General features: G+C 33.1%; 1 long non-coding RNA gene across 1 annotated transcript; it reads right to left on the bottom strand.

Moving 5' to 3' along the window:
* Nucleotides 1-999: 999 nt before the first annotated feature.
* LOC117692321 (uncharacterized) lies at nt 1,000-7,837 on the bottom strand. Its single transcript, XR_010714781.1, has 3 exons — nt 7,483-7,837; nt 6,848-7,026; nt 1,000-2,598 (listed from the first exon to the last, which is right to left on the bottom strand). It is a non-coding gene; the product is annotated as an uncharacterized lncRNA (long non-coding RNA).
* Between the last annotated feature and the right edge of the window lie 2,091 nt (nt 7,838-9,928).

The following is a 9,928-nucleotide window of genomic DNA, read 5'->3' as shown; positions in this document are numbered from 1 at the left end:
TTTTTCATCGATGCGTCTCTTTTTAGTATCAATAACAAAAATACATTTTAATTCTTCCTGAATCTGTTTTCGATGAATATTTAAATTTAATTTTAGGGGGGGGGGGGGTACTGAAGATAACTTACTATTAAGATACTACGATAGTTCAGCCACCAAGAATTTCAAGAATTTTACATTATTGAATTATCGAGGGAAATGAGTGAAATATTATGTAACATAAATGACCTATATAAAGAAATATGATTATTCGAGCTATTTCAGATTTGTCATACGTCAAGTACGATATAGGTATTTTTTTAGAAGTCAACGTTTAATTTTCTGAATTTAGGTTATATGGTATTATCCTAGTACCTAATTTTCAAATTTCTAAAGTAGAATAATCTTAAGAGTTAAGGAATAATTGGTTTTTAACTCATTTACTTATCAGATTTAAAATGGACTTCATTTTCTGTTTTATTCTTAACCTTCAAACTCAATATCTAAATACGCTTATTGATATCTAGGTAGAGCGCTGATAAATGTGAAATTTAATTTGATCCCTTGACCAAGCAAGAGTTTGAGTTTTTTAACATGTCACCACTTTGTGACGTTTTACAGTAGATTGCTGTTTTTGGATGAAAAGGAACTGCAAATTAAAAATACAGAAACAAAAAACCTGAACTTTAAAAAAACTTTAGGGAATGTAAAATTCAAAATCCTTTTAAATATACGCGTAAAGGTCTCAATTTATGGAAGAAATAATCTTTGAGATGCTATATGACAAAATCTACATGATATTTTTTCTTTAACATATCAAGGGTAGAAAGTTAAACTAAGTTTGATAATCTATTATGAACTGTTTCTATTAAGAAAGAGGATTTTCTATTCGCATCCTCTTTTTTTCAGTGCAAAATGAAAAATGAACACAATGCAATAACAGAAATGAACATGAATTTTATTCATTTTTGTTGTTGAACACAACATAAATTGGTGAACCTAGCATCTTTTTCACACAAAAGCACATTTTAAAGTACCATTAAACCTTCAAATTCCACAATAACAGTCAAAATACTGGTGACTCCACCAACGTATTTCATCAAATAACTCACTTACGGATAAACTTGGTGGGTCCACCAATGATACAATTTTGGCGATTCTATTATCTAAACAGCATCAAATATCTCATTCACACAGGATACTGGTGGGTCCACCGAAATCAGTTGTGAATTTGTTAGTTTACAGTTTTGTATTTCATTCAAAGATTTGGTGAACCCACCAACAAAGCAATGATAGCAAAACATGTTATCAAACATTTGGTGATTCCACCTAAATACAAATATGCAATAATCGTTTTGTCTTATACTTAACTGATCAAATTTGGAGAACTCACCAAAATAAAAAATGTAGACAGATTTCATTATCCAAATATTTAGTGGATCCACCAAAATGAAATTTTACAAACATAGAGTACAAAGTTGGTGCATTCACCAAAGGTTTCTACTAAACATTTATCGATGGCACTACATAAACAGAAACACCGCAACACAAGTCAGTTTATATACAAACAAGAAAGGTGGTGAAGCCACCTAAAAGATTGACGAAATTTAAAATACCCCTACTTGGTGGATCCACCAGATATCAAGTTATACGAATTATAAAAAAAAAAGATTACAAAATTTGTGGATTCACCAAAGAAACTCCAACCCGGTAACAATTAGTGTATCGCTGCTATTGAATACATAATTGGTGGGCCCACCAAAATGATTGCTATGTTCAGTTTACATAAAAGATCAGAACGTTGGTGAATCCACCAGAAAGAGCAACATACATGAATCATCATAACTCATGATTGCCTTTGGATTTACAATGCCATAAAAAAAAGAAATACGTGTAGAAAGAAATTTCAAAGGATATTGAAATATCATGAAGTATTTTTTAATTACAGTTGTGAAACATGTTATTACTTGCTTTAAACAAAGGGTTTACATATAACTTTTTCATCATCCATGATCACGTTTTGTATTGTGTCTGCACGTATATTCTCTTTTTCATTTTTCATGAAGAGTTGACTATTTAGAAAACATTTGACATATTTCCTGCGCGTGTGCGAAAAAATGTTTCTATCTATTCACAGCATTGTTTCTTACTGTTCTTATATAGCTTAGTTTTTTTCACAGATGATTTGTAGTAATCAATATGATAACTTTTTGACCATTTCCAATCAGTCAAGTGGATTAAAATTCTTTCTTTTAAAAATGCCGTTAAAGATGAATGGGAAAAGTTTTGGTATTCCTTATGCTACGAATTTGCGACGTTTGAACCATGCTTGTTTGCCTCCTTAAGGTTTCTTGAGTCATCAATCCCAATGTAGAACGTTTTCACTATCGAATCGTTGTTTGTAATCTTGTAGTGAAGTGGACGAGTAAATTTTCTTAAATCACACATACTATTTTGCATCAGGGTGTGCATGTAATAACTAAATTAATTTAATAATCATGTTGACATTAAGAAGAAGCTTAGTAGGATCATCGAATGTGTCGGCATCATTTTCTCCTCAGTTTTTTAGCCTCGTTGCTGAATCATGCATTGACATCCTCATGTGCATAAGAAAAGGTGCACCTGAAAATACATCATTTTTTTCAATTTTTTTAATTAGATCTTCGATAAAGGCAACAAATCTATGACGTATGTTTCCTATATCAAAAAGGATAATACATTTCTATCCTTATAACTGTAACTGCTTGCACCTTCTGTATTTTAAGTTTTGTGAGAAAATGTCCTTAAGTTGTAATTTCATTTTTGCTTGATCAATACATGTAATTATATAATTGTAAATTAATTTAAAAAAAAAACCTACTTTCATTTTTGATATAGTATAAATGAAAGTGAGGTAGTGGACACGCTTTGGCGGATCCAAATCAGTGGGAGTTAGCATGAAAGATATATAATTGAAATGAAATAATAGCGAGCGCAGCGCGCCGGCGAGCGAAGCTCTAAGAACCAGTGTGCGAGGGAAAAAGAACGAGCTAATCCTACAGTTCATCAAACAAAATTTTTTGTCTACGTCCCATAATGCTCTCTAATATTTGCACCCGTGGTGCTATGCCAAAAATGGCCGACTTTTAACTCGTAATTTACAGTGACTTAAAGTTTGAAGACACGTTTTGAGTACCGCATATGCTTTGGCGAGACTCAAACGATATGTAACATGCGTCCATACCTCCGTATTGAGTCGAGAAACGTAAACAAAGACGAACAAAGTCATGGATGACGTCACAATGCACTCGCGCTATATTTCCCGCGATAAATTTAGAGGTGGATCAAACATCTGTAATGCGTGTACTAGCTATTTCAGTATAGACTGCGATACCTGCCTCATTGACATATGATTTGTTTTTAATTGTTTTAATATACAGATTTTATGTATGTATATATACTAGCAAGAGCAATACTTTACTGTCAAATCGATCCATTTTAAAGCTAATTGTGCATGCATAACTAGGGAGGAAATAAACAATAGGACATTTTGAACTAAATAAAAAGGAATAAAATGAAAAAATAAACAGTTAAAAAAATTATGTAGATATTGCATACAGTCAGACCATTAAATTTAAAAGTGGGACATTGCACACCTACAAACAGGTACAGCTCTCTCTCTCTCTCTCTCTCTCTCTCTCTCTCTCTCTCTCTCTCTCTCTCTCTCTGGGAAGGGGGTTGCGCTGTATGTATCATAATCATTAAAATTAGTACCTTTGATATACTTATTGTAGAGCAATACTCTCTCAAAAATTCGTTGACTTTCGTTGATACCTAAATAAGTTGACAATGATGCAAGATATGTGTAATTCTTGCTGCACTCGCCAGAACGGTAGCACCGTAAAACATATTATTGAATAAATACGTTAAGAGTAAGAATATTTAGCGAGAACGTGGAAAACGTGGATTAACTAACAAAGAATCATAGAAGATCGTGTAGGGCGAGTTCATCAAGTTTCGGGCATATACATTGGATCGGACAACTTAGGTTCAAAATCTATCCCCAAGGGCCCGTTTCACAAAGCATACTTTTGATTTAGTTATATATTGTGAAAAAAACTTTTGTTAAGTCCATTACTTATCCGTTTCACTATTCAAGTCTTATCTTAGGAAATTCCTAAGTTATGTCTTAACTTTAAGTCAGGTAAATCGATGTATTTACAAACTCAACATGAGGACTGTTTATGATTGACTGAAATGAATTATACGTTTTGATGAATTGGGACGGTGATAAAACTTAATAGTGACATTTATCCTATAAAGAACAAAATTTAGAAGAGACACGTCCCACTAATCATCCCCTCCCCCTTCTGTAATTAATGTCCTAATGCAGGTACAGCTGTATTTATGCGATTGCGGGTTCAAATTTAATACAATAGATATTTCAAACACGGAAATATTTCCAGCTGCATCATTATACTGCATATTGAACAGTGGAAAGCCGGAAAAGTTTGTATTTTTCCAGTCAGATGTAATAAAAAAATCTAAGCAACATACATCAATTAACTGTTCACATTCATATTTGATCAATTTCAGTTAAGTTTTTAGCATTGTGAACACCTCTAAATATCACGCCAGTTGCTACTTGATTTCATTTTTTAAACCATAAGTCAAGAAAAACAAATAAGGAAAAATTCGGACACAGTATAATGTACAAAAAAATCTTGTTGAACACACAAAGCCCTTTAAGGTTTATCATCTAGTATATCAAATAGACAAATACGCATCATTTGTTTAACATGTATTTTATTTTACTATAATTTCCATCCCATAATTTATATGTTAACTGTCTGTTAATTCATTTGACTATTTATAAAAGAAGTTGCTAAATAATTAAGATAATTTGGTTATATCAATAAAATCTGAATTTTCAACTGCGTTCAATTTGGATACAGATGACTTTAATAATAATCAGAAGACATAGAGACTCAAGAATATTTGTTCCTTAAATAACGCAAATCAGACAAACAGATTCTTTATCAGTTGTTATCAATTTCTCGAAAAAAAAATCATATCTTGAAAAGGAAACAGTTTTACAATGTAAAAACTTTTATAAACTGCTGATTCATTAATAAAAATTTAGTGTTTAACTTTATGCATCAGTTTGATTCATAAAAAGCAATGTAGTTACTATTGATTTGAAACAATCTTCGCGTGATCTGTCAAAGTCTCCTCCGAATTTTGGATTAGTTCTATTGTAAGTAATACGGAAAAATGTGTCCGAAAGTCGACTTCTTGTTTCGATGTAAATCGGATGACTTTTATTTCTTGCCCGCTTCAACTTTTACCTATGGGCTATCTTCTTACCCCCCAATACTACAAAACGTTTGGTGGGTTTTTTTTTTTTTACCTTTACTATATTAACATCCCAAAAATATCAAGTTGTTGATTTGAACTGTACACGGTAGCGATTTACTTAAAGTCGTACATAAAATACCGGACATGTCTATTGTCAAGTCGTACATAAAATTCAAGTTTTAACTTCGCTTTTTAACGATAATCTAAAAACTATTAAAGCAATTGACTTGGAAATCAATAGGGTTTGTCCTTTTACCATGCCAAAGAAGTGTACAGAGTTTGATGAATATTCATTAGAGTGTTTATTGGAATTTTGCTAAAGAGCTGATAATGGACACACACACATAATGTATATACATACATACATACACACACACGCACAGCAGCGATGCTGTATCCCCCTCGCACAAGTTGCGCGAGGGGATAACAATGAGATAATGCGCAGTGTGTATCTCGGCTGAGTTGTGCAAGGCACTTCGCTTTGATAGCATGAATAAGGATAAGATAAAATTCCGATTTTTGTGTGGATGACAAAAATGCATTTCGACAGATAATTAATTCAATTAATAGACAAGTAGTTATTTAGGGATTTTTTTACTTACTTACTATAAGGACATTGTATACTACAAGTTTTAAATATTTTTTTTATTGCAACTTTTATATAATTGAACATATTTTTCTTCATTTTATTTGATTTTCAACAGGGATTTACCTTGAATGTTTGGTATTTTTACAGACAAAAAAATGAATATCGCTGCACACAAAACTTGTTCTGTATGATGCATACAAAATCAGTACGCTGTTTTGCATCAGAGCTCTGGGAGATTGAAAATTCATGTAGTTCAAATCTAAATTTAATCAATACTTCACGTGATCTTGAATTACTTAACATGGGATCATTATCTGTCATGCATTATTGTAGACTATGGGACCCTCAGTGACGTTGAGTTTTATACATAAAAGCAGATTTTTGTATATAAACTTTACACAAATAACATTTTTCTGTATTGCAATAATATTTATTTAAATGATAGAGAACAGTGGTCATACGTAAATAGAAAGAGGTATGTTCACTTAATCCATACAACGGTTTTGTCTATATCCAAACTAACATTTGCAATTCATTTCTTTCATAAAAATAGACAGCGCAATCCACCTTAACAGACACCAACATCTAAACATGTGTTATAATCTTAGAGGCAAATATATCATTATAAATACCGGTATACATCACATTAAAAAAAATGTGTGCTCTTTTTGAATTTGCAAAACTGTTCTGAATTTTCATGTAGCCTGACTACTAAAACGTTTTTCTTAGTTATGCATGAAAATCAAACCGTTCTACCTGTACTTGTGTTTTCTTTGTCAGACCTTTAAAGACTAAGACGAATTTATCTAGCTCGAAGTTCAGTAGCCCAAATATTGATGCAATATTGTGATTTTTTAAAGGAAGACTATAAACATAATCATTACTATATATAAGGTTCTAGATCGAAGCATATATTCTATAAACGTTTAGTGTATGACAACCTACCTTCGGGTAATGCTTTTGAATGGATCTTTTCAGCCAGTATATTCATTAACAGGTGCTTGAATATTAGTATTGTGACATCTGATTCAAACGTAGGATAATGATCACAGCAACTTCCGAGTCCGAGTGTGTAGCCTTTTACGATGTGTTCGAGAAAATCACGGAGGCTTTGTAAGAGTCTTCTAGACGGAAAAAAAGAACATTAGAATAATTTGGCAGTGATGTTGTGCCATCTCTTAACATGGTCAATGCAGACGAATTTGACAAATCGCCGAGTGAAATGCCGAAATTATCACCAAATTTATTGAGATATTTTTCCTTAAACTGCACTGCATGAAATAGAAATTCCAGATTTAACTATAGAGTTATTTGCCAATAGGCATGATAGGCAATTAAATTGTTCTCGACATGACCCGCTATTCAAAAGAGAAACATCGAGAGTAATTTATATAATCTTCTCAATCGTCTGTTCCTTGACCCATTTTCTCAGCGTCCACATCGTTAGTATAAATATAGGGGATTCTTTAGATTATGCTTTTATTAGTTGGAAAAAAAGGAAAATATTCATGACGTACAATTTGTACGCAAAGTAGTCTATTTTCTCTTTATATTTTGACTTCAACAATTTAAAAACGTACCTTTGACTTCGAATGTTTCTCCTCTTCATCCATGATTTACATGCCGTAATCGAATACGTTGTTTGTATCCTCGAAATGCAAAGCTTGTAAACATCTGTTCAAAACAATTCTATAGCTTGGACTGACCTGTTTATGTTAATACAAAAACGACACAGCATGGCTCCACGGCAACCGTTCTTCACTAATTAGGCCGCACCTTAGACCACTCACTCAGTCTAGATTTATTTCCCAATGAACATCCGACGTGTTTTCTTTCGATATGTAACATGCTCTACGATCTATTCAAGTTCTCTCTCTCTCTCTCTCTCTCTCTCTCTCTCTCTCTCTCTCTCTCTCTCTCTCTCTCTCTCTCTCTCTCTCTCTCTTCAAGTGTTTTGGCAAACGGAATAGATGTTCCTTTTATGTCACAAACTGTTATGTGTGTGTGAGAGAGAGAGAGAGAGAGAGAGAGAGACGGACAGACATATACAAGTACATGTAGGTACAAAAAAATTGACAATAGACACTGTTTGTAATTTGTAAGCACAATGTTATACGAGGATTGTCCCAAAATTGCGTAGATAAGTAGCGTTATTCACTCAATAATGAAAATAAAAAATGAAAAGTTAAAATCAGCATACAGATATGAATATCGTGACGAAAAGTACTTTTCAAATTAAATAATAAAAAAATCAAATAGAGGATAACATTTGTTCATGCTCATTTTTCTAACCAATAAAAAAATTCATTTCGTAGTAAAATGGCGACGTCAGCGTTTGAGGTGACGCAAAAATAACAACTTTTGTAATGATCTTTAAACAGATCATCAGGTGATATAAAAGTATATAAAATTTACATAATCGCTTAGAAATGAATTGTGTTATCAAATAGTCAAGCAACAAAAAAAAGTCGTTATACGAGTCAGGCACGTAGCATCATTTTTGAAAGGCGGGGGGGGGGGGGGGGCAGACTCATCCAAACAATCTTGACAAGCAAAAAAAAAAAAAAAAAAAAAAAAAATTGGGAATTTCCCAAAATCTTCAAAATCATAATCAATCCTAATTTCCTTATTTTCATATCAATTTTTTACATACTCCCAAAAAAGTGGTGGGGGAGGGGGCAACTCCTTGATAATTCAAATTTTTATTCGTAAATTTTAAAAAAAATTGTTGTTGCGAAAAAAAGGGGGGGGGCAGGCCCTGCCCCCCCTCCCCGATGCTACGTGCCTGCGAGTAAGATGACATCAAGTGGAAAAAACCTCCATCGATAGACAGACGTTATACAATAATTGACGCAGGCATGTTTGAAAGCGAGACATCGTAAATATGCATGTTGGAGACATGTTCAAGGAAAATGTTTTCTCTGATGTTGTTAAAATAATAAAACGATTAATCTAAGTTTTTCCTATGTAATTTGGGGATATGTATCATGAAGCTTCCGTTAATAATATGACTTGTACGTTTAAAATTGTAAGGATGTAATCTCTCTCTCTCTCTCTCTCTCTCTCTCTCTCTCTCTCTCTCTCTCTCTCTCTCTCTCTCTCTCTCTCTCTCTCTCTCAAAACAATAAATAAGCAATAGTATGTGCAGTATTTTCGATCCTGGTGGTGATTTAGAGGAACAACGAATCTTCAATAATATATGGAATACCTATGTCAGACGGTACCGACGATGACCAGGGAATAGACAGAGGTTTTACATGGTGTACGGTTGGAAGTCTGTCATTTGTTCATAGAGTCAACACAGTCCGTGATTTTATTGAAGAAAACATTTATATTGATTCCAAAAATATTCACACATCTCCATCTCATTTATTTTACATACACACAATTGATTTCAGGGCCGGTATATGAACGTTTTAATGATGTAAAATCATTAATTATATGTAAATATAAGTATTTGCAAATGTATTTTATTTCCCTTAAGTCAAGCTACAAAATAGCAAAAACGTAGTCTAAGAACTCTCTTTTATTCTAAGTCTTAATGGTAATCGCGTGAGCGCAAACCATTTTCTACATTGTAACAATTGTGTTTATTTCTTAATTGGACAGCAATAATTATTGCAATCACCTTAATTTGATGAATGATTCAGAACAGAAACAATTTCTGTATCAAAAGGAGGTCAAGATACTTGAATTTCAAGACCCCTCTTATTGGCCACCCTTTCCGAATTAAAAAGCTGCACTTACTCGACAAATATCTACCTCTTTCTTTTTTTATCTCTCCCAAACTTTACAGATATTGATATGTCTATGTAAGGATCTTACGACATGTAGATGCCTCATTTGAATTCTAATTTTCTCTCTCTCTCTCTCTCTCTCTCTCTCTCTCTCTCTCTCTCTCTCTCTCTCTCTCTCTCTCTCTCTCTCTCTCTGGGTGATGGTTAACCCTAACCATGACCAACCAGGGAAATTGCTTCTGTCTTCTGCTCGGTCCCCCCGATTTTGACGAGAGCCGATTTTTTTATT

Source organism: Magallana gigas, chromosome 1 (genome assembly GCF_963853765.1).
Source record: "Magallana gigas chromosome 1, xbMagGiga1.1, whole genome shotgun sequence".
Lineage (NCBI taxonomy): Eukaryota > Metazoa > Mollusca > Bivalvia > Ostreida > Ostreidae > Magallana > Magallana gigas.
Note: the sequence above shows the minus strand (reverse complement) of the source record. Positions and strands in the feature narration are given on the sequence as shown.